Raw genomic sequence first — 22,790 nt, forward strand, 5'->3', positions numbered from 1 at the left:
ATTTAAGTCACTGACAGAGTGGCGATTGCAGGGTAGAAAAGCCAAGGTACTGGATGCTAGTAGCTATAGGATTGGCACTAGTGCCATAGGTCTAAGAAGTACCTGCTTACACTTGGAATAAATGTAGCAGGTTGTTTCTTCCCTTTTCCCTAAAGAATGAAATGATTTGCAATTTCTGCTGTCTGCTGTGAATGAATTTAGTTTGCTGGAGCTTCGGTGTCTGAAAATGAACCAACAGCAGGTGGCAGCAGTTTGTCGCTCTTCCAATCTCTTTGGGGTTCACAAGTAAGAATCTTTGGCCTTATAAATGGCTTTTTGCTTCCTGGATTTGTTCTGTATTTCTGCAGAAGAGACTTTTGACTCTTCCTGAAAGGCCTTCTACTAGACCTCAAAGAAAGCTTGGGACTGGGAGACTGCTGGTGATGCCAGGTATGCCCAGTGCCCAGCACTGAATACGTACTTCTGGCCTCATTGGAAGAATGCCTGCATGTGGAGGAAGAGAACAGTGATGTTCTAGGAGGCTGGGGTACCATGAAGACAATTTTCTGTCAGTCTTGGGTACGATGGGAATACCCTGAATTACATGTGATGATCAGAATGACTTATCCAGAATTCTAAAGCAAGACTATAAAGCACTGACATATTGTCTATGAAATGAACCTATTAATTGCAGAATTTAAGTACTGCATTTTGCTATGTCAGAATACATGCCAGTAATGTATTTTTTGTTTATTTCCAACTAACATGCATGGTTTCTTCCTTCTTAACGTGCAATTTATAACACAAGCAATGTCTCAAGGATATGTAAGCTAATTGTTTTGCACTGAAATGGCTGTGTTTTTCATCGGTTTGCTACAGTTATTGTGTGCAGGAATGCAGTTAAAACCTTAGTAAACATTATTAAGCACAAAAAGGATGATGATAATAAGCACTAAGCTGTGGACTAATGGAATGATGCATGGTACAATGCAAGAACAAGGGGGAATCACAAAAGGAATTCCACATTTGCAAGCAAGCTGAGCTTTGTGAAATCTCGAAGATAAATTCAGCAAGGTAAGGAGCATTACATACTTGATCCAAGTTCTGCTTCTCAGTAGAACAAGCTGGTTCTAACAATCCTTGTAAAAGCTCCTATTTCTGTGTCCTTACTAGGTCTAAAAAACAACAAAGCTCTTCTATATATACATGTTATGATGTGTGGAAAAGCAGCAGAGGGGAAACTACACATTTTCTAGCTTCTATTAATTTATGATTTTTATAATTTAATCCATGAATGCTTACAGTTCCATTCAGGAAAATAGATTCTAGAACTGTAGATGTAAAATCAGTTTCTTTTCAGATATTAATAGTAATGACACTTTTTGTGCTTAGTACAGACAACATTTTATGTGCTAGACACATAATTTAAATGCATCAACTTCCCATAGTCACCTTGAATAACTGAATTGTGATGTATTTCCAAAACATATTTTTAATGAAACGCAATACGCCTTCCTAAATATGGAACCCCATATTCCAATAGACCAATATTCCATTCGTGTTTATTCCATTGCATTCCAACACGACTTTGCTCAGGTTGGTTCACATCTTTTGATTTCTCTTTCCTCTATCTATGGACAGGAATTTGCACTTCCTGTTCAAAATACTCGAACTGACAGAGTCCAATGCTCTTTGATAAGCAAGTGAAAATGAACTTGTGGTGGCACAAACAGAGGTAGCCCACTGAAGGGTTAGATTTTATTTTACTTTATTTCCTGCAACATCAAGGAGTTGAAGGATGCAAACAGTATATTGCTATTTTGGTATTTTCTAATGCTGGCAAGCATTGTCTATGCCCTGCAAAAACTGTCACACCAAACCCTTGTGCCAAGCTGTATATTCAGTGTAGCCTGTGACAGTGGAAGCAGAGATGTTGAAGCTACTTTCCAAATTCCAAATGTCTACATTGAAAGGACTCTGCAGCTTTCCAGCAGCTCACATGCAATGCAATCCAGTGAGACAGAAGGCACTGCCTTCCCTCTTTCTGATTTCCCTTGTGTCTCATTCATCTTAGATGCTAGAGGAGACAGGCTTCTGCAGTGGTGGAAATTTAAAGCCATATAAAAACACCTTATAGAAGTGAATTTGAAGGCTTGCTTATTGAACAGTATATGGAAAAGTGATACCATGGAGTTGCTGGTCCCTAATTTTAATTTGTCATTTAGGAGAAAAGATGTAAAGGACTGGTCCAATTTGTCTTGTTGGGCCTGAATATGAATGCCATATTTAAAAGTGTTTGTCCCAGACGAACATTTTCTTTAACAGTTTGAACCCTATATTTTACATTCTTGTATCTCTAGAATATTTATTGAATGCTCCTCCCACTCAAAATCCACTAGTCAGCAAAATCTTAAAATTATTATATACAGCCATATAAAATAACTGCCTTGATTCAGCCATCATCATAAATGAGATTCTGAGAGAAGCTCTTGGGGAACGTGAGCAGGCAGTTGTAAGGCACTGCTCATGGACTAGATCACAGTGATATTAATACATCTGTATATGTGTCTGCTAATGCTCATTAGGCATCCAGTTGCAAGATTTGACTTGTGTATCCCCTTCACTTTACATCATTATGCTGACACAACCAGATTGGCAGCTCAGAGTAATTAACACCAGAATTAAGAACTAGAGAACACCAACTTTCTTCTAGCATTAAAAATAAATTGAAATAAAGTCGCAACAATGACTAAAAAAAATTACATAAGACTGCAAAATAAGCCCAATTGATATTGCAGTGTCACACATAGTAGCACAAAGTATGAATAATTTGCCTAGCTGACCACTGTTTCAATCATCCTTATTTCCTTTACTACATTTTATACATGGCAAGAGTTGCTTTATTTCGGGTTTCTGAGCATTTTTGAAGGGACAGTATTATTACACACACACTCTAATTAGAGTGCAGTGTAGAGAATCTTAGCAGGAGATGAGAATGGGTGCATACTGGGAAATGCTCTCCCTGCTGCCCAGGGCAGTCCTAATGGTTTGATTTCAGCCTTAGGGCAGGGAATTGTCTGAAGACTATCGTACAACTTCCCAGTGTTACCAGCTTGTGTGTCATATGAATTTGTGTTTTCCTACGAAATTGTGCTTTTTCTGCAGGTCAGTGTAGGACTGGGAGAGCAGCTGTATTTATTGTCAAAACTTTGTCCCTTAGGGCTGTGAAAAGTGACCTTCAAGCCTCTGCACATGACCGTTCAGTTCCCTGAATTACTGCTGGAGTAGATTACTTTGCATTTTTAGATAAAACATTCATCTTTTTGGTAATCAGCAAAGAACTTCCACACATGCGGCTGCTGCTTTCTTTTCTTGGTGGGCTAATACCCACTTTTAGGAATACATTAATGTAGTTCCTGCAGTATTCGTCACAATCCAGCACATATAGAAAGTAGAATTTAAGCTACCAGAACTGCCGTTGTTTTGACACATCATATGCATTCCTCCTCCACTTTCTATTTTAACTATTTATTTGGTATCAGTGAGGTTCAACCACTTTATCTGTGCTTCCATTGTTAGGAAGACTTGCATTTGACAGATAAAGAAGAAAGTACCAGCTGAGCCAAACATGCTGTTTGTGACCCATAAAGAGATCAGGAGCATCAGGCATGTCAGGAGTAGATTTTAATAGGTAGCTCAAAAACTTGTTATGGCTTTAACAATTTTTAATGTTTGATTGAACCAGTCCAAACATTGCGCAACCCTGAATCAGTGGCAGCAAAAGCAAGTTCTTAGGTATTAAAGCTGTTCTTTCAACAACCTGACTTTGAGAGAGAGATGCAGTGATCACAAGCAAACTCTAGAGCAACACGTATCTTCCTGAAAGAATTGCATTTTGCAGAAAGGAGGACAATTGGCAATTATTGAGGGTTGCTTTGGGACTCTTGTCTTGAACATAATGTGTCCAGCTTAATTTGAATTGTCTGAAGTACTATTCTCCTAGCTATTATTAAAACTTAAATTTGCTGTGATTAGCCATTATTAAAGAAACAACGAAAACATTAATGTTCTTGGGGTTTAGTGTCAGTGTCTTTTTAATTACAGCATGCAATACTTTGCTGAATTTGAGAAGAGGAAGTCTGTTTTATTAAAGTTGTACTGGAAGCATATTAAACTAAATGTATATGTTTACATCAATCCCCTAAGTAGTTAAGACTGTTCTTCAACACCCATGTGGTTACAATAAAACTTGATCTCAAATGGGTTACTGAGCTGCAAGAGTTATTTGCCTGAAGTAGGTTCTGAAAAGACTGCAAACTGAGTAATAAACCAAATAAATTTGCTCATGTTCACTGTCAATTCAGGGAGATGCAATGTTCTCAGCAGCACAGGTCATACACAGCCCCGTGTGATCTCAGACAGAAGCTGCAATGGTGGTATGAGGAGAAAAATAAAGCAGACCTGGCACTTGGGACCAAGTCATGAAATGCCTTTAAATTACTGACATTTAAAGTAGCCATCTCCTCAGCCGAGAATTAGTTTATTTTGTACTCCTCTGACTTCCTTAGCCTTACTAGTCTATAACCCAGCTGTTGTGCAGCTGATAACAGACCCATAAACTCTGCCAAATTATGACTTTCCTATTTTCAAACACAGTAGACTCCTAAGTATTCAGCCCCTGTTATCAATAGCAGACTGTCAACTTTTAGCAGCAGCTTTACGCCACTCTGCTCAGTACCCAGTAATTTACTGGCTAAAATACATCACTATTTGTCACTGTGTTCCTTACTCCTTCCCCCCAAACCCGGGCAAGAGCTTTTCATTGATCTTTTATGTGCACGTTGGTAAAACATACCCTTCTTCAGGGAAGTATCTGCACACATGTATGATTAAGCCATATGATAACTCCTCAAACCAGCTTAGCACAAGTAACTGCCAGGATCAGGACCAACCTATGGAAAGTGCTGTACTTCAATGTTTTCTGCTTCATAACTGGTTTTAATTCCCTCTTGTTTTCAACCGTATTGCAAAGCATTTGTTCTGTTACTTTACACTGCACTGTGGTATGTTTAACAGATTCCTCCCTCTCTGGTTTGAAGGTGCAAACACATTACTGCTCTGAAGATGGAGCTAAAGATTTTTGCGAAGTTAGAAAGAACTAAACACAAATAAAAAGAACAAAGTTTTTAGGTTTGTTTTTCCCTTGTAAAGGACTGATAAGCCATGTTTTACTGACTGCAGCTTATAGAGTTGCGCATCTGTAGTTCATTACTTGTCTACAACTGTCATTCAAATCAATTAATTGAAAGAATTAGGTGTTTTCTAAAAAAGGAACAGAATAAAAATAAATTCCTTTTTTTTTCTTTAAATTTCTTTTAAAAGTCTTTCTGACATTATTATCTGTTAAGCACAGCTAGCCTATTGTTCCAAATCTGGTATCTTTCCTTTTTCTCTCTTCTTTCTCCTTTGCATCATCTATCATTTGGCTGGTACATCAGGAATATCCACTACTAGATGGATGTTTTAGACTCCAGACTTATGAAAAGGCCCTTGGATACTTTGTTTATCACAGTACAGTGGCCGAGTATTTGAGTATTGCATCTTCTATGTGGCAGTTCTAGATCTGATCAAAATTATTTCAAATATTCTTTCCATGCTTAATGCTATAATTTTCAAATCATATGCATATTTAATCATATGATTAAGCATATTCCCAATATTTTAGGTTTTCTAACAGTTTTCCTTTTGAAAGATTATCACGGGGTAATTTGCTTTTATTTGAGTCAAGAAATTCTCTCCAGGTTTAATCACTTTACAGACTGCTGGCTCTCTGTGTTATCTATTTGCTGGATATCAAGACAGGAAAACTCGGACAGTCTTCTTTAATAACACTGGACAATGATGATGCATTTGAGTTTGCATGAATGCTGCCAGACACTCCATAGCCTGCTGGCAGTACTGTCATGGCAAGGAGGGCTGGACAAAATGAGTAGAAAATAATTCAGTTTGCACAACTGACTATAAACCGAGCAGTCTCCTTCAATTGCCTAAACACTGAAGTTGTACCTGATGTGCTTTTGTATAGGTGTCTGTAAGTAAGCACTAGGGCATTGAAAAATAGCTCAGCTATCCTGCTGCTAACAAGCTGTGCCTTTATAGTGTAAGACAGATTTCCATTCTATGATAAGGAATTAATTCCAGACATTATCTCTTCTGACTACTGTGACTCAGTCTACTTCTTCCAAAATCATGCAGTTCTTTTTAATAGTTCCCATTAGCAAAGGTTATAGCCTCCTGTTCCATCCCAGGTCATGATAAAACCATTGTCAAATTGTCTCATGGTCAAAGTTCCCAGACATCAGAACCAGAACAAAATGAAATTAAACTATTTGACCACTATAAGACCATTCAGTTCATGAGTCCTACCTCCACTTTGTTCATTAGGTTTTGTGGAGACTGGCGTAAGCCCACAGGAAGGTTTTGCTGTCAGGTTTTAAATAACCTTAAAACCAGGCATACTAAAATTAAATTGTACTGAGAATTATAAACTCCACAAAGAAGAATGGAGTTGTAATATCTTTCACGCAGTAAACTGAAAACTCTGTTACGCATCACCTTCTGCTGGACACCTCACTCAAAACATCCAAAACCAATGTCACATGCAAATTAATGTGGCATCTCATAAAGTAACACAAGAAGTAAAAAAATTAGAAACATTCCAAGAAAATAATGTTTCTGGGATGCATGGCTGTGTATGTTTAACATGCAAATTTATGAAATAAAAAAATAAAAGTACTGCTTACATTTGTTCCCCTTCCACAAATCTTAACCCTAGTAGTTATCACTCTCCTGCTCCATTTTCTGGCTTATTGAAAAACTTCAGTGATTTGATGGTTCTAGTTGCATGGAAATCCACTCCAGAAACCTTCTTTCATTTCATTTGGTATCAGATTTTCACAGATATTTAGTTTATTAATTACATAATGCTTTTTGCCTGTGTGAGGTTTTATTTCTCAACTCCTGCATGTGATAATAGGAAAAAGAGAAGTTTTTGAGCATGTGGAGTGATTATATGGAGGTCTTACCGTTTATATCAAGTTCCTGGCTTTTGTATTTGTCTCCCATAGGCTATTACAAAACAAGAAGTGAGGCTACAACTTACTTAGTCTCAAGATAATGAGACCTTCAAATAGCAAATAGGAAGAAGAAATTCAGAAAATGAAAAACAGCTTTAGAGAATGACTGGATCTGAATGATAAAAATCAGCCTACCCTCTTATTATACATAACCTGAAAGCTTTTATGTGGCCTGCTGCCAATAATTATTTCAATTACCATTAATTATTTTTCACTAGAATTCCTCTAAGCCCAGGAATTTGTGGTCCCAATGCTAGAAATCTCGCTGTTAGGAAAGAGGCCTTGAATCAAGGGTTTTTTGTTGCTTGCAAGTTACATGGGACAAAAGATCAGTTTTAGTTGTTTCTATAAGCCCCAGCACAACACTGCAGGTTGGTGTCTTTAGGTGCTACTGTAACACAGAATATTAACCATTGATGAAAAGAGTTTATCCATCATCTCTCACTTAAATATTTTGACTTTGACAAGGAGTACAGCTGGAGCAGTTGTGCATAAAGTCAGTGCAGGTATCATCTAATTGAAAATACAAAACCATTTTATCTTACTAGGAATTCCAAATTTTAGTATGTTTTTTTTTTCAGTCTCAGGGCAAAGTTTAATATTCATTAGAATGGTTCAGCCAGCGATACAGTTAAGAATTAAAAACATGGTTGTGGATTGAAACTTTCCCTCATAAGCAGGATAATTTCACAAGCAAGTTTATACCATATGGGAAAATGGGAACATGTAACATTGCCTATCAAACACTGCCAAAGTTCAAGTGGATTGGCTGAATAAATGCATTTGATTAGCGCCTACAAGCAAACTGGTTCCAGTTCCATTCAGAACTATCTAAGCCCAAGATATTTATCCAGTTTTTCTTTGAGAAAAGTTAACAATTTTTGCAAATCTTCCCTGATTTTTTTTTTCTTCCAGAAAACATATCTTCTATAAAATACATTTCATAGACATTTGCAAAATTGTAGTGTGAAAGATAAAACTAATTCTACAAAGTTCCACAAATCATGGAAAAACAGGGAAAGGTGTCTTCCAAACCAGAGATGGATCCTTAACTTTCACCTCACAATCTGCAGTTAAATGAAAATTAATTGAAACCATTTACAGGCAACATTTGTGCACTGGGCTGCAAAATTGTTACACACTTCCTTTACTTATAAACTTTATTACCTAATGCAGACATTAAAGTTTTAAAGGTCTTCTTACTTTTTTTTTTTTTGAGAGATACTCTAAGATATTCAAAAGAAATATGTATTTTAGAATCAAAGCACTTTCATTATAAATACTGTTACTTTTACGTGACAGGATAATAGGAGAGACAACTATTACGGGCTTTCAGATGATGAACATTAGCTCTTCCAAATACCAAGACCTTAGTTAACTTGGCAAACCTTGCTCCATCATAATTTTTGGTATTTTTTTCCTTTCTTTAAAGCAAAGCTTCATTTCTCAAACAGTTTTGCCTAATGCATCCTTGCAAAGAGGACAAAACCATAATTCATGCAATCAGAAATAACACAGCAGAATTCTCTGCCTGTTCTCCCTGAAAGTCTATCCTCCAGTTTATGTGAGCAGCTACTAGACACTGTCAAGTGTGTCACACTAAATATGAGCCAAAGTGCTTTTCTAGATTAAGGTCAAAGCTATCAGCCTCCTGCAGGTTTGGCTCTGCTTCTGCCAGATTTTCGGTTTGGAATAGATGAAAAGTGTTTCAAGTGTTTTCAGTTAGTACTGGGTACCCAAAACAGTGACCACATTTGGCCATTTGGCCCTGCATGGCTTGATTAAACTGCAATGGAAGTATTTGACTGCACTGGGACTGCCTCCTTTCGAAGTCAGATGGAGAACTCAACAGGATCTTAACTGAATTAAGAAATCATAACTCCTAAACATACAAGACAGGATGCTGTCTAGGACTTCATGTCCTCAGAATCCTAACTTTTGGTGGCTAGTAGGGATTTAGAGTAACTTTGATGATTAGGTTAAATCCACAATAAACCTTGAGTGTTCAGGACTGCTTTCCATTTTCAAGACTATCACTGCAATAAAAGGGATAAAAAATGTAGAAATGACAACTCAGCTAAATCTTATTTGCTTAGCCTTGAAAACCACGCACGGCTGCTGGCATTGGAGCACCTGGAAAGAGCTAAAGGAGCAATTCAGACTGATGGTGTTCATAGAGTTCCCCTACTGCTAACTGCTGTTAGTGATGGCTTCTAGAAATTCTAGTGGCATCAGGAGTTCAACAGTATTTTCTGCTTCCTAAATCTTTCTCCGCTTGATCTGAGGAACTATGTTTGACCTGCATAGTGGTTACAGATTCCAGAGAATTAAATAATTTCTGAAGTTATAAGCCTGTTTACTGAAAAATCATTTATCAGTACATCCTTGACCAGTAGCAGATGGGAAGGCCACAAAATCGTGCTTGCCCAAATCGGCCTGCTCTTTGACAGGCACTGTTCCATAAAGATCCAGTGTTTTCACTGCAGATTATAAAGCCTTGCTTTATATTGTGTTTGCTAAAAAATACTACACTTAAAAAGAGTTTTCAGGATTATTAGATTTTTAAAACAATTTAGATTTTCATTAATAGAACTGAGCCCATCAGTCAAAAAGACCTTTTACCAGCTTCAAGTAATAAAGATACTTTACAAAAGGGGCTTTCTCACTTCTGGGAGAGAGCAGGGACAAGGAATATCAGGCTAAAGAAGCCTCATGGCAATATTAAGTTGTAATGCAATTTAAGATGGCTGCAGGTAAGTACCACCTGGACTCCAGGTGGCCGAAATGGCTGCACTGTGACACCTTCAGCTCCAAGAGCTGCTTGAGGAAAGCAAAGATTTTCAGTTGTGACTGCTTAGGGCAATCAAAAAATGCGATGCAGTTTAAACATCCTTGGCAAGCTGTATTTCAAAGTATGAAACAGAAGGCTCCTTGCATGCTTAAGTTGTCAAACATAAATACCCCAAGGCTACCTTGAGATAAAGATTTTCACAGAGAATGATATGAGAAATATCTGGGTCCAAAAGAAATCCAGTCAGTCTCCAAGAGATGAAACATTTATATTCTGTAAACAGGTACTAGAAACCCTTATTATTTGTTAAAAATTAAATATATATACTTAATACTTCTTGATTTCCTCTCCAAGCTGTTGCTGTGATTATGCCTATTAGATGAAAGCATACCTTGATGTCAGACTTGGAGCCATAAGGTGGAACTACAGGTCACTCTTTTCTCTCTCCTGCCTGAGGAGCTTCCAACTCACTCATCTGAGTGCAGCAGCAGCAGCACCCAGCATAGACTCATAGAATCATTTAGGTTGGTAAAGACCCTTAAAATCTTTGACTCCAACCATTAACCATTGTGAAATCCATGTCCATGGGCGGCATGTCTATGCGTCTTTTAAATACCTCCAGGGACGGCGATTCAACCACTTTCCTGGGCTGCCTGTTCTAATGCTTGACAACCCTTTTGGTGAAGAAATTTTTCCTCAAATGCATTTTAAAAAAACCCTGGTGCAACTTGAGGTTGTTTCCTCCTGTCCTGTTGCCTGTTACTTGGGAAAAGAGGCCAACACTTTCCCTCCCAGTTCGCAGTCCTTGAAAGGATGGATTTTGTTAGCATCCAATCACATTTTGCTTTTATCATGTCCAGTGCAGAACTGTCAAGAGTGGTTCACCCAAATTCTGCAGAACACCTGGTTCTTGACAGAAGTTCTCCCTTGAGACTGATTGCAATTCTCATTACCAGTTTGAACCTATGTTTGCAAGACATGCTCCTCTTTTGCAAGGAGAAAACTGTAATGTACAGAACTACCTCAGCTTTGCAACAATCACTGCACTGGAGAGCAAACAAATTCTACAGTAAAATACAGCCATCATCTCTTTGTGTCTTTTTAGCCTGGAGACTGAATGGTATTTTTATTGAATGTGGATCTTACAATGGTCAAAGGCTAATATTTTATAAATCACTCTTTTTTTTTTTCACTGAACATTTCAGATCATTTCAGTAGGCCTAACTCATAATTTTGCTTTTCACCTTAACTGCTCTATTTTCCATCTGAAAGGGGGTCCCGACACATAATTTGCAAGGTGCTCCTCAGCTTTCAAGAAGTATGTGCTGCTGTGGTTGCCCCTATGCCTTCCTGTTCACGGTGTAACCATGCAGCATTTTTGTTCTTTGGGGAGAAGTAGAATCATAGAATCATAGAATAGTTAGGGTTGGAAAGGACCTTAAGATCATCTAGTTCCAACCCCCCTGCTGTGGGCAGGGACACCTCACACTAAACCATATCACCCAAGGCTCTGTCCAACCTGGCCTTGAACACTGACAGGGATGGGCAACCCATTCCAGTGCCTCACCACCCTTACAGTAAAGAAATTCCTCCTTATCCAGTCTAAACTTCTCCTGTTTAAGTTTTTAACCCATTACCCCTTGTCTTATCACCACAGTCCCTAGTGAAGAGTCCCTCTCCAGCATCTTTGTAGGCCCCCTTCAGATACTGGAAGGCTGCTATGAGGTCTCCACACAGCCTTCTCTTCTCCAGGCTGAACAGCCCCAACTTCCTCAGCCTGTCTTCATACAGGAGGTGCTCCAGTCCCTTGATCATCCTCGTGGCCCTCCTCTGGACTTGTTCCAACAGTTCCATGTCCTTTTTATGTTGAAGACACCAGAACTGCACACAGTACTCCAGGTGAGGTCTCAGAAGAGCACAGTAGAGGGGCAGGATCACCTCCTTTGACCTGCTGGTCATGCTCCTTTTGATGAAGCCCAGGATATGGTTGGCTTTCTGGGCTGCAAGCACACACTGAAGCCTGCTCATGTTCATTTTCTCATCAACCAACACTCTCAAGTCCTTCTCTGTAGGGCAGCTCTGAATCTCTTCTCTGCCCAACCTCTAGCTGTGCCTGGGATTGCTCCCACCCAGGTGGAGGACCTTGCACTTTGGCATGGTTAAACTTCATGAGGTTGGCATCAGCTCACCTCACAAGTGTGTCAAGGTCCCTCTGGATGGCATTCCTTCCCTCCAGGATATCAACTGAACCACACAGCTTGGTGTCATCGGCAAACTTGCTGAGGGTGCACTCAATCCCACTGTCCATGTCAGTGACAAAGATGTTGAACAAGACCGGTCCCAACACCAATCCCTGAGGGACACCACTCGTTACTGGTCTCCAGCCGGACATTGAGCCATTGACCACAACTCTTTGTGTGCGGCCATCCAGCCAGTTCTTTATCCACCGAGTGGTCCATCCATCAAATTGATGTCTCTCCAATTTAGAGACAAGGATGTCGTGTGGGACAGTGTCAAACGCTTTACACAAGTCCAGGTAGATGACATCAACTGCTCTACCCAGTCCATCAGTTCCGTAGCGCCATCATAGAAGGCCACCAAATTGGTCAAGCGGGATTTCCCCTTAGTGAAGCCATGCTGGCTGTCACCAAGCACTGTTTTTCATGTGCCTTAGCATGCCTTCCAGGAGAATCTGCTTGAAGATTTTGCCAGGCACAGAGGTGAGACTGACTGGTCTGTAATTCCCTGGGTCATCCATTTTCTCCTCCTTGAAAATGGGGGTTATATTCCCCTTTTTCCAGTCTTTGGAAACTTCACCTGACTGCCATGATTTCTCAAATATGATGGACAGTGGCTTAGTAACTTCATTTGCCAGCTCCTTCAGGACCCGCGGATGGATTTCATCAGGTCCCGTGGACTTGTGTACGTTCAGGTTCTTAAGATGGTCTTGAGCCAGATCCTCTCGTACAGTGGGCCTAGGGTCTTCATTCTCACAGTCTCTCCGTCTGCCTTCCAAGAACCTAAGTTGACTTATCCTAAGGTGGGTTGATAATTTTAGAAAATTACAGTTCTGAAAGTTTTAGACCCCTTTCATTACTACGGCTTTGATATTTGTCTGTGAGTAGAGTGCTGATAGCGAATACAGAGAAAAGCAGCAGATTACTATTATTGTGTTAATAGCAATCCTGAGAAACTTCCCAGAAATTTTACCAGCTCTTTATCATTTGTGAATATTTTTTCTGGTAACTATGAGGTTCCCCCATATGCCTTCTCTCTTCTATTTTCTCCTAATTAATTTCCATGCTTTTCTATTCTGCTCCATGAGGAGACACTGTTCAGCAAGAAGCTGTGGTTAGTAAGGAAGTGGTGCATGTCTCATGAGGCATGTGTTTTCAGCAGCCTTCTCCCTAGACTTAGCAGCTGTCAATGATATAGAGATTTGAAAGTTGCCTGCACATATGGGTATGATATAAAAGATTTCCTTTAAAGGAAACAAAATAAGGAAGAAAGCTGAATTTCCAGATGCTACTTTTAGATGAGATTCTGGTTGCAAGCACATATGCAGTCTGTATAGCAATTAACTGTTCCAACACAGGAACCAAAACAACAGTGCAAAGGATGCTTGTGTTGAAATCAGCTAAAGGTTAAGAAGGCAATGATTAAGCATTGAAAATCAGGAACACTCTGAAGATAGGCTATATTCAAGATAGAACCATTTTTATTATCTTTCTTGGAAAAAAAGCAGAGAGAAGCAAGTCAGAAATGCTGAGAATTGCTTTGGTTTTGTTTTTAGAAAAGTAAAAAGTAAATGAATGAAATTATCATAGCACACTATACCATTTAAAATAAATAAACTGATTTCTGACCATCATTTGCTGAAGAATGCGCAAAAACATCTGCAGAGAAGTCTCAGTCTGGAAGATGAAACTGAAAATGCGTGCATCAGTGATCTTCATGTGTGAGAGACACCAGTAACACTGGCCACAGAGAAAGAAATTATAGTGTTCTTTTCTGGAAATGTTTCTCCTATGGTGACAGCTGGCATTTTACAAAGAATAACTAAAAATGCCATTTATGCAGTAGAAAGAATGGGACCCATATTGCAAATTTCTTTTTCTTTTTTTTTTTTTTTCTTAAGTATCATTTGTGGAAGTACTGACATTTATGAATGATATTTTTATTTCCTGGCTGTTTTTGTTACCTTTGACTAAATGTCTCAATTCCCTACAGCATAGAAAGGAAACCATTGATGGTCAATTTCTGTAATTCTACTGGCTTCAGCAGCAACATTTGTGTGAATAAGAACAGGATGAACAGGAACAGAATTCCATCCTGGGGATATTTTTACATAGGGAAATTAGAATACATATAAATTAAGATTTTGGTTAAAATGAAATGTATTTTATCTTTCCCATCCTACAGTGGTGCAAGGGAGAGCTCTGTGTCACTGCCTGTGTGTCATGATTTACACCAGCCGGCAACTAAACACCACTCATCTGCTAGCTTACTCCCCATGATGTAATGGGGAGGAGAATTGGAAAGAAAAAGGTAAAAAAATGTGGGTTGAGGTAGGAACAGCTTAATAATTTAAATACATTAAAATATAGTAATAACAACAGCAATTATAATAATATTAATGAAAAGAATTTTTTTTCTCTCTTCTCGAGAGGGAAATAAAACCCAAGAAATGACAAATGATGCGCAATACACCATCCAGTATAATTCCTGACTAAGGCCCAGCCTGTCCTTGAGCAGCAATCAATTCCATCTGGGTACCTCCTCCCAGTTTATATATTGGGTGTGAGTTGCTGTGGTACAGAAAATCTCTTTAGCAGTTCGGTCAGCTGTCCTGGCTGTGCTCCTTCCTGGGTTCTTGTGTCCCTCCTCACTGATAGAACATGGGAAATGGAAAAGTCCTTGGTTTAGGGTAAGCACTGCTCAGCATCAACTTGTATTATCAACATTATTCTCAGACTAAATCCAAACCACAGCACTGCACCAGCTACTAGGAAGAAAATAAACTGTATCCCAGTGGAAACTAGGACACTGTGACAGTCCCTCCACTGCTGGAAGCTGTCAGAGGCATTCTGAATAGACATTACTTGGGTAGTGTACACAAACCTGATTTTTGACTTTTACAGAAGCAAGCATTCAGAGCTTGAGGAAGAGAGTGTTTCATGAAGTTTTGACATTTGAATTTCTCCTGGTAATTATGTATTGTCATTCTTGTTTGCTTATTGTTTTCACACTCCAAAATAATGGAAAGAGATGTCATAGAACTGTAGGAAACTAATTGGGAATCACTCAGAGTTTGATTAATTAAGTGTAATTTACTTTTTGACATTTCTGAAAGGAAAAAATGCTTTCCTACAAAAGTAAAGTTGCTGAGTTTCATTTTATCAAAGTTGAGTTGTTTTCTTCTAAGCATAAATGTTTCAACTGCCTTATTTTTATCCAGCATAAAGTCACAATAAACAGTATATAATCTCTGAGCCCCATCCACTGCTACATTTTGTCAATTTAATGTTGGTATAACTCAGTAATAAAGAGAAAAAAATCTACTGACTTAAATATACAAAACTGGTTATACACTGGTAAATTTATCCTATAGTATAATCCTCATATATTTTGATTCCAATGCTTAAAACAGATGTTGTGAAACTGAATAAACAAGTTTGTGGTTTTTTTTTCTTGAGAACAAAGCAGTTAAGCTACTGGAGTTAAAGAAAAGATAGATATCTTTGTTATTGAAAAATTCTGTTTCAGTGTCAGAAGTGAATTTTTCCTGTGATTCTATGTTATGGCCACTTAACGACTACGGTAACCATAATAAATGCTTTTTTTTTCTCCAGCTATCTTAGTAGTGTTTACTTTATGGTTGATCTATTTTTATTGAAGTCATGACGCAATTATCTGTGAATTGTGTGGTTTTGTATGTTCAACATTTCTTGCTTTACCAATCAACCACACGTTTGTTTTCTTGGGTGTCCAAGGATGTCAAGCTTGTAATTAACACTAGACTTATCAAGTTCTCAGACAGTATAAAACACTGGCCTTTAAGCAGTTCTTGATGTATACACATGTGCACTGGCAGTGAATGTTCAAAATGTGTATGAGGAAATGTTTGTGAACTGAGATGTTTCAATTTTCTAAGAGAACTGGAAATTGATATTACTGGGATTTTTTAAACTTGTTCAGAACAGGCCGTGTCACATATTAAAGTTAATGCACTTATAGGAAATGCATGTGTCAGACATCTACAAATGTGATCAATAGTGCTGGTTTTGGCTGGGGTAGAGTTAATTTTCTTCGTAGTAGCTAGTACAGGTCTGTGTTTTGGACTTTTGCTGGAAACTGTTTTGGTAGCAGGGGTATTCTAGTTACTGCTGAGCAGTGCTTACACAGAGCCAAGACATTTTCTGCTCCTCATACCACCCCACCAAGTAGACTGGGGATGCACAAAGAGCTGGGAGCTGTTGTCAGCTGACCAAAGGGATATTCCATTGCATATGGCATCATGATCAGAACATAAAGCTGGGGGAAAAAGAAGGGAGATGGGGAGGGGGAAACATTCAGAATGATGGTGTTTGTCTTCCCAAGTAACCATTATGTGTGACAGAGCCCTGCTTTCTTGAAGATGGCTGAATGCCTGCCAGCCTTTGGGAAGTGGTACATGAATCCCATTTTGTTTTCCTTGCATGTACAACTTTTTCTTTCCCTATTAAACTGTCTTTATCTCAACCCATGAGTTTTCTTACTTTTACCCTTCCAATTCTCTCCCCCATCCCACTGGTGGGGAGTAAGCAAGTGGCTGTGTGGTACTTAGCTGCTGGCAGGGATAAAGCCACAACACTGTTACTTTAAGAATGGATTTCTTTGTTTTGTAATGTTAATTTGTCCCGGGTTCAGCAGTAGCAGTCATTTTTCTTCTTCTTAGTAGCTGGTGTAGTGCTGTGTTTTTGACTTTCCGCCTGGGAACAGCACTGATAACACCGATGTTTTAGTTACTGGTCAGAATGTTTAGTCTGACCAAGGACTTTCTGAGTCTCGTGCTCTGCCAGGGAGGAGGGGAAGCCGGGAGGAAGCAGAGACAGGACACCTGACCCAAACTAGCCAAAGAAGTATTCCATACCACAGCACGTCATGCCCAGTATGTAAACTGGGCGCAGTTACCTGGAAGGGCTGGATCACTGCTCGGGTTGGGCTGGGTATCGGTCGGTGGGTGGTGAGCAGTTGTATCTCTTCCCTTGTTATTTCCCTTATCATTGTTATTATTGGTGGTAGCAGCAGTGGTTTTGTGTTATACCTTAGTTACTGGACTGTTCTTATCTCAACCCATGGGAGTTACATTCTTTTGATTCTCCTCCCCATCCCGCCAGGAGCAGGGAGAAAAGTGGAGGGAGTGAGAGAGAGAGTGTGTGGTCTAATTTACAGCTGGGCTTAAACCATAACAATGTACAGAGAGAAAATCCGTATGAACAAATTTGGAGCTGGCTTAAGAAAAGAGAATTTCATTAAAGTTAGCATTTCCATTGTTAAAAACTGCAAATGTGGAAGGTAAAGATCAAGGAATAGCAAATACAGTAAATATATAAAATCAGGCAGAAGACAGATGAAACAGCAGACTAAGAAAGTGTCTAGCCCACCTGGTATTTCATATGCTTTACTTTTCAGAAGCTGCAATTAAAATGTTCACAGAAGTCTGCTTCTCAGATGGCAAACTGCTCCAAAGAAAGGAAAAAAAATAAACAGATAAATATTTTAAATCACTTTTTTTTTTTTCCTGGTTACAAAAACATCTGTGCCTGTGTCATCAATTTACCACCACAAGGCAGGCATTCAAAATTTGAGACCTTGAGAAACAGCAGCCCTTGCTGCTAGAAGTTACTGGGGAAACAACCAGGGGTGAAAGCCTATATTGTATCAACTGCTCTACAGTACCTGCCTGTATGCATGCTCTTGTAGCACACAAGCACAGTGACACTCAAGGAGAAACAACAGATGAGTAAATGAGAGATCAATGGATTTACTCACAGTCCTTGGTGCTATTCAATATCAATAACGGCAGGAAAATCTATTTCTACCTTGAAAATAAAAAAGAAAAACTACAACTTAAGCATCATGAGTTCCTTGCTTTGAAGCAGTTTGAGACTTGACATACCAGTACAATGAATAGCAGATTTTATTTTTTTATTTCTTATTTTTGCATTGAAATACAGTGGCACAGTCTTGGTTTAGGCTTCATTATGTCAATATTTGATGCACATCATGAGGAAGCGTCTCTCCCACATAACACATTTTTCAGAATAATACTGCATTCAGTCAACTTTCCTATGGGTAAACCTCAGGAAGATGGTAGTTCTGAGAGAAAACAAATATGAGAGCATCAGAAAGCAAAAGCTCTGATGTTTACAGTTGTCTTTCGTAAACTAAACCATGAACCCAAATATGGGTACCTCAGACTTATGACAGAATCTGTAATCTGAAAATGAAATTATACAAGAACAACTCATCCTTGTTATAATCACAGAAAACCATACATCAGAGACATTTAATTTATATTGCTATAGCTTGTCAGGGATAAAAATACTTCTGAGGACTCTCTTAAGAACTTATGTTAAAAAAATAAACAAATGTCATGATCACTGAGTTATAAGAAAGCCCATTTCTTCAGAGTTATACAACAAATGCCACAAAGATTATTACTTAAAAAAAAAAAATAGAGATGCAGAATATAATATATAACCCTTCATCCTTGTTAAGCCTGACAATTACTGTCACTGGCTCATCTATAGATCTTCTCGTTTTGTCAGCCTTACATTTTGAAGCTTTTTGATACACTACTCAGACAGAAACTTTTTAATAAAGCTTTGGTATGTGTGTTGAATTTTAAGCAAAATTACTGGTCATGAGATATAGATAGGGTGGACAATCTTCACTGACAGAGCATTGCCAGAGAAGATCAAATTTCCAATATTTTATTTTCATGGGTGGTCTGTTCTCAAGGTTCTGATGATAATGAAGATGCTTTAAAAAAACATGAAGTTGCTCTGTCAGAAGGGCAGGAAAATAGGAGTAGTGCCCTCTCTTTCAGTCAGTACCTCTTGGTATTGTAACTTTGTTACTTAAATTGTTCTCAGTCTGAAGCAATCATTTTCTGAATGGCTTCTGCCTGACATTATGTTATTCCAGCTGTTACTAGTCAGCCAACTAGCTACGCTGGGTGGGTAGTGATTTTGTCATTTAGAGCTTTCATGGCCCTCCTTGAACATTTCTTACTTTCCCCCCCTCCAAAAAAAAAACCAAACCCTCCCTCCCTTAACAGGCATGAGGAGCATGCACACTAAAAAGTCTCGTGTGCAAGAATAAAGTCAGGGTTCCCTCAATAACACCAGCTCAGTGCTCTGCAAGGATATGGTGGTTAGCCAAAATGCCATCATATCTTCTGTAAGGCCCATCAGGGATCCTGCTCTTAATGCTGATGTTGCATTACCTTGTACTAATGCTGTCATGCCACAGAACGTGTCTTGTTCTGCAAACACTGCAAATGCAGCACAGTGTTCAGCAACTGCCATTACTTCTGCTCTTCAGCTGTTACTTGTTTCTCCGAGGCAATATGCCTAATGGCTAGAATATCTCCTGAATACCGAGCTACCAGCCAAGTTTCATGGCAAAAAGGAAAACTCTCCCATTTTTTGTAATGGGCAGAAAATGGGATATTCTCACCCTGTTCTTGCAACCCTCCTTTTCACTCCTTCTTAGAGTCATAATCTGGCAGTACCCTACCAGTTCATTACTGATGATAAATCCCACCACGGCACTTCTCAGTCCTGCAGCTACCATACCTTTTCCAAGAGATATCCTCTCCTCTCAGCTGTTGCCCACTTATTAGCTAGCTGCAAGTAATAACATTGCTGCTCAAAACTTAATGTCTGTTGTGAGGTAAAACATGTAATGTTTCAACAATATAACAGCTCACAGTATTGTCCAAAAATATTTTTTTATTTAAGAATGGGAGATGTGCCCTTTCAGAAAAGTGCAAGCAGTGCTTGCTTCTGTGGGTAGAGATTTTGCATGTACCAGTGGCCACTCAGAGCTACAGACCACAAAATAATAATGCTACTGGGTGCTAAAGGCACCATATAGGGTGACTTTAAAACAATTCAGTGTAGTATTTTACTGCAAATGCTACCTACCTTGTAATATAATTTTTCCTTAAAGACAAAATGAATACTTCAAGGACTCCATTATCTTTGCTTTAGTTTCCTGAATTGGATGCTTTTCTCTGTGCTTTGTAAGGTTAATTTAAAATGGTCGTGAGGGGCTACTTACTTTAGGAAGCACTGCTCTCATCCTCCAGACAGCTTCTGAGTTTTAATCCACAGTAAACTCTCAGGTCATTCTCCAGTTACCTTCAGAGATCTCTTTAAAAATATTTTGAATTTCTACTTCCTAAAGATCTCATTTTTCTTCCTATCAAAATTCACAATTTTCCCCTGTGATTTCTGAAGTCTGCCCTGAATACAAGTAGCATGTTTTATTGAGTATGGATCTATATTGCTGTCATACTATCATTACCAATTGTCATGGTTTAAGCTCAGTCAGCCACACAGCTGCTTGCTCACTCCCCCTGCTCCCGGAGGGATGGGTAGGAGAATCGAAAGAATGTAACTCCCATGGGTTGAGATAAGAACAGTCCAGTAACTAAGGTATAACACAAACCACTGCTGCTACCACCAATAATAACAATGATAAGGGAAATAACAAGGGAAGAGAATACAATTGCTCACCACCCACTGGCCGATACCCAGCCCAACCTGAGCAGTGACCAAACCCTTCCAGGTAACTGCCCCCAGTTTATATAGTGGGCATGACATGCTGTGGTATGGAATACTTTTTTGGCTAGTTTGGGTCAGGTGTCCTGTCTCTGCTTCCTCCCGGCTTCCCCTTCTCCCTGGCAGAGCATGAGACTCTTGGTCCTTGGTCAGACTAAACATTACTGAGCAGCAACTGAAAACATCGGTGTTATCAGTGCTGTTCCCAGGCGGAAAGTCAAAAACACAGCACTGCACCAGCTACTACAAAGGAGAAAAAATGGCTGCTACTGCTGAACCCAGGACACCAATAAAAGTTAACTTTTCATTTTCTGTATTATCTTTTGCTGATGAAATAATAGGTTTCTCATTCTGGCAAAACAATTTCTCTTCTTTTTGTACCCCAACAGTTTTATACTCTTCAGGCACCTTGTTTGTCTTTGCTTCCTAAATCAGCCTCTGAATGTGGACATGAGTATGGGGAAATTCAACAGTTTCCATATTCTCTCTAGGGATAGCAGGATTGCAAACATGAACTGAAATGCATAACTGTGGTCTGTTTTTTTGCTGGTGCGGTTTTGTTTTATTGTTTTTTTTTCTTTTTTTCTCTCCTTGATCTTCAGCAGTCTGCAGCAATTCCATCAGAGTAAGGAGATACACAATCAGAAGAGCCTACCTTGCTAGGAATCCAAATGAGACTGCATTCTTTAACAGCCAGCATGCGATCCCTTCATTTTCATTCCTGTTCAGTAGTACTTCTTACAAGCCCCACTAATGATCCTGGAAAAATTGTCAGATTTTGCCATTTGAGGGCATTTGAGCATGATGGAGCTTTGCTCAGCTGAAACCCCTTTATTAAATCAAGTTTTTCTTTGCTACAGAAGCTAAATCAGCCTGAATGCTGTGCTTTGTCACTGTTTGTTGTGTATACAGATTGCTCTGAAAAAGCTCAACTGACTCTTAGGGAAAATTTCTAACTTTCATGCTTGCATAATGAATATATCTAATTGATAATAATGTAAACATACATTTGAAGTGACTACAAAACCCACCATTTGACAGTGTAAATTGTGTTAGTAGTGGCATCATTGCAGAAAGGGGGTTAAAAATCTGTGCTCACTCCTTTCTTACCTGTACTTGATCTGCTGAGTGATGTCAAATTAGAGGTAGGTATATTATGTCAATTTAAGAACTGAACTGAGACAATGGATTCATTTTAGCAGGTTAAAAACTATATAGCCATTAGCAGGCACTACTGTTCTATCACACTGTGGTCAACAGGAACTACAAACAAAAAGGTCAAAAAAATTCTATCTGGAAAACTTTTTCAGCTGGGCTTGTACTATAAACTTGTATGGGGCTCTAATACAGGCTGATGTGCCAGTTACACCAATGTGTTATACCAAAATCTGAAATAAAATGAAACAACAAATTTAGTGACATTAGAAATTCAGGTATCCAGATGACACACTGCTGGGCACACAACATTGTTTTATCAAACAGGTATTTGTCTCAATTAAGCTAGATTCATGCCTGATTTTCAGTTTCCCCCTGCAAGAAAGACATCAGTATGAACAGGTACGATACTTTCCACCTGCCATCCAGAGCAGTCATGATCTCACCATGTTCTCAGTTCTTAATGTAAAACCTCAAATTAAATTTGATCATTAAAAATATAATATTCTTGATCAAACTTTACTCAGACAAGCAGGAAACCTTGTCTTTCTAAATTCAGCCACACAAAAATTACACCATGTCTCCTCTTGCAGTCATCTTCTAAGTCTCATGCTGGATTCTGGTTCTTATTTTCCCTGTGGTGGACTATTTGGATTGCTAAAAAGTATTTTAGCTGGATCAGACTCTTTTTTTAAATCAAGTTATTTTGTTATAAATATGTATGGCCACTGTTTTTGGCAATCTTTCAACATGCCTCCAAGTTGGTCAGAAATGTTAGGGTCCCATGGGTGTATGTATACTCACACTGTGAAATCATATCCTACACTGTGGAAAGCAAAGAGGTTACCAAGTGGTTAACTATGGAAAGTTGCAAAGATATGATTTCATACTATA

The 22,790-nt window shown here is 38.8% G+C and overlaps 1 long non-coding RNA gene across 1 annotated transcript in view; it reads right to left on the bottom strand.

Annotated features, from left to right (window-relative positions):
• Window positions 1-19,841, bottom strand: part of LOC130609670 (uncharacterized) — a 28,945-nt gene extending 9,104 nt beyond the window's left edge. Inside the window, exons 1-2 of the long non-coding RNA XR_008974841.1 lie at window positions 19,752-19,841; window positions 17,553-17,627 (exon numbers count right to left, since the gene is read on the bottom strand). This is a non-coding gene — a long non-coding RNA (uncharacterized LOC130609670). The remainder of the gene's footprint in view (window positions 1-17,552; window positions 17,628-19,751) is intronic.
• Between the last annotated feature and the right edge of the window lie 2,949 nt (window positions 19,842-22,790).

This window comes from Pezoporus wallicus, unplaced genomic scaffold (assembly GCF_028554395.1).
Source record: "Pezoporus wallicus isolate ANWC-B61680 ecotype Strahan unplaced genomic scaffold, APGP_CSIRO_Pwel_v1 contig_6658, whole genome shotgun sequence".
In the NCBI taxonomy this organism is placed as follows: domain Eukaryota; kingdom Metazoa; phylum Chordata; class Aves; order Psittaciformes; family Psittacidae; genus Pezoporus; species Pezoporus wallicus.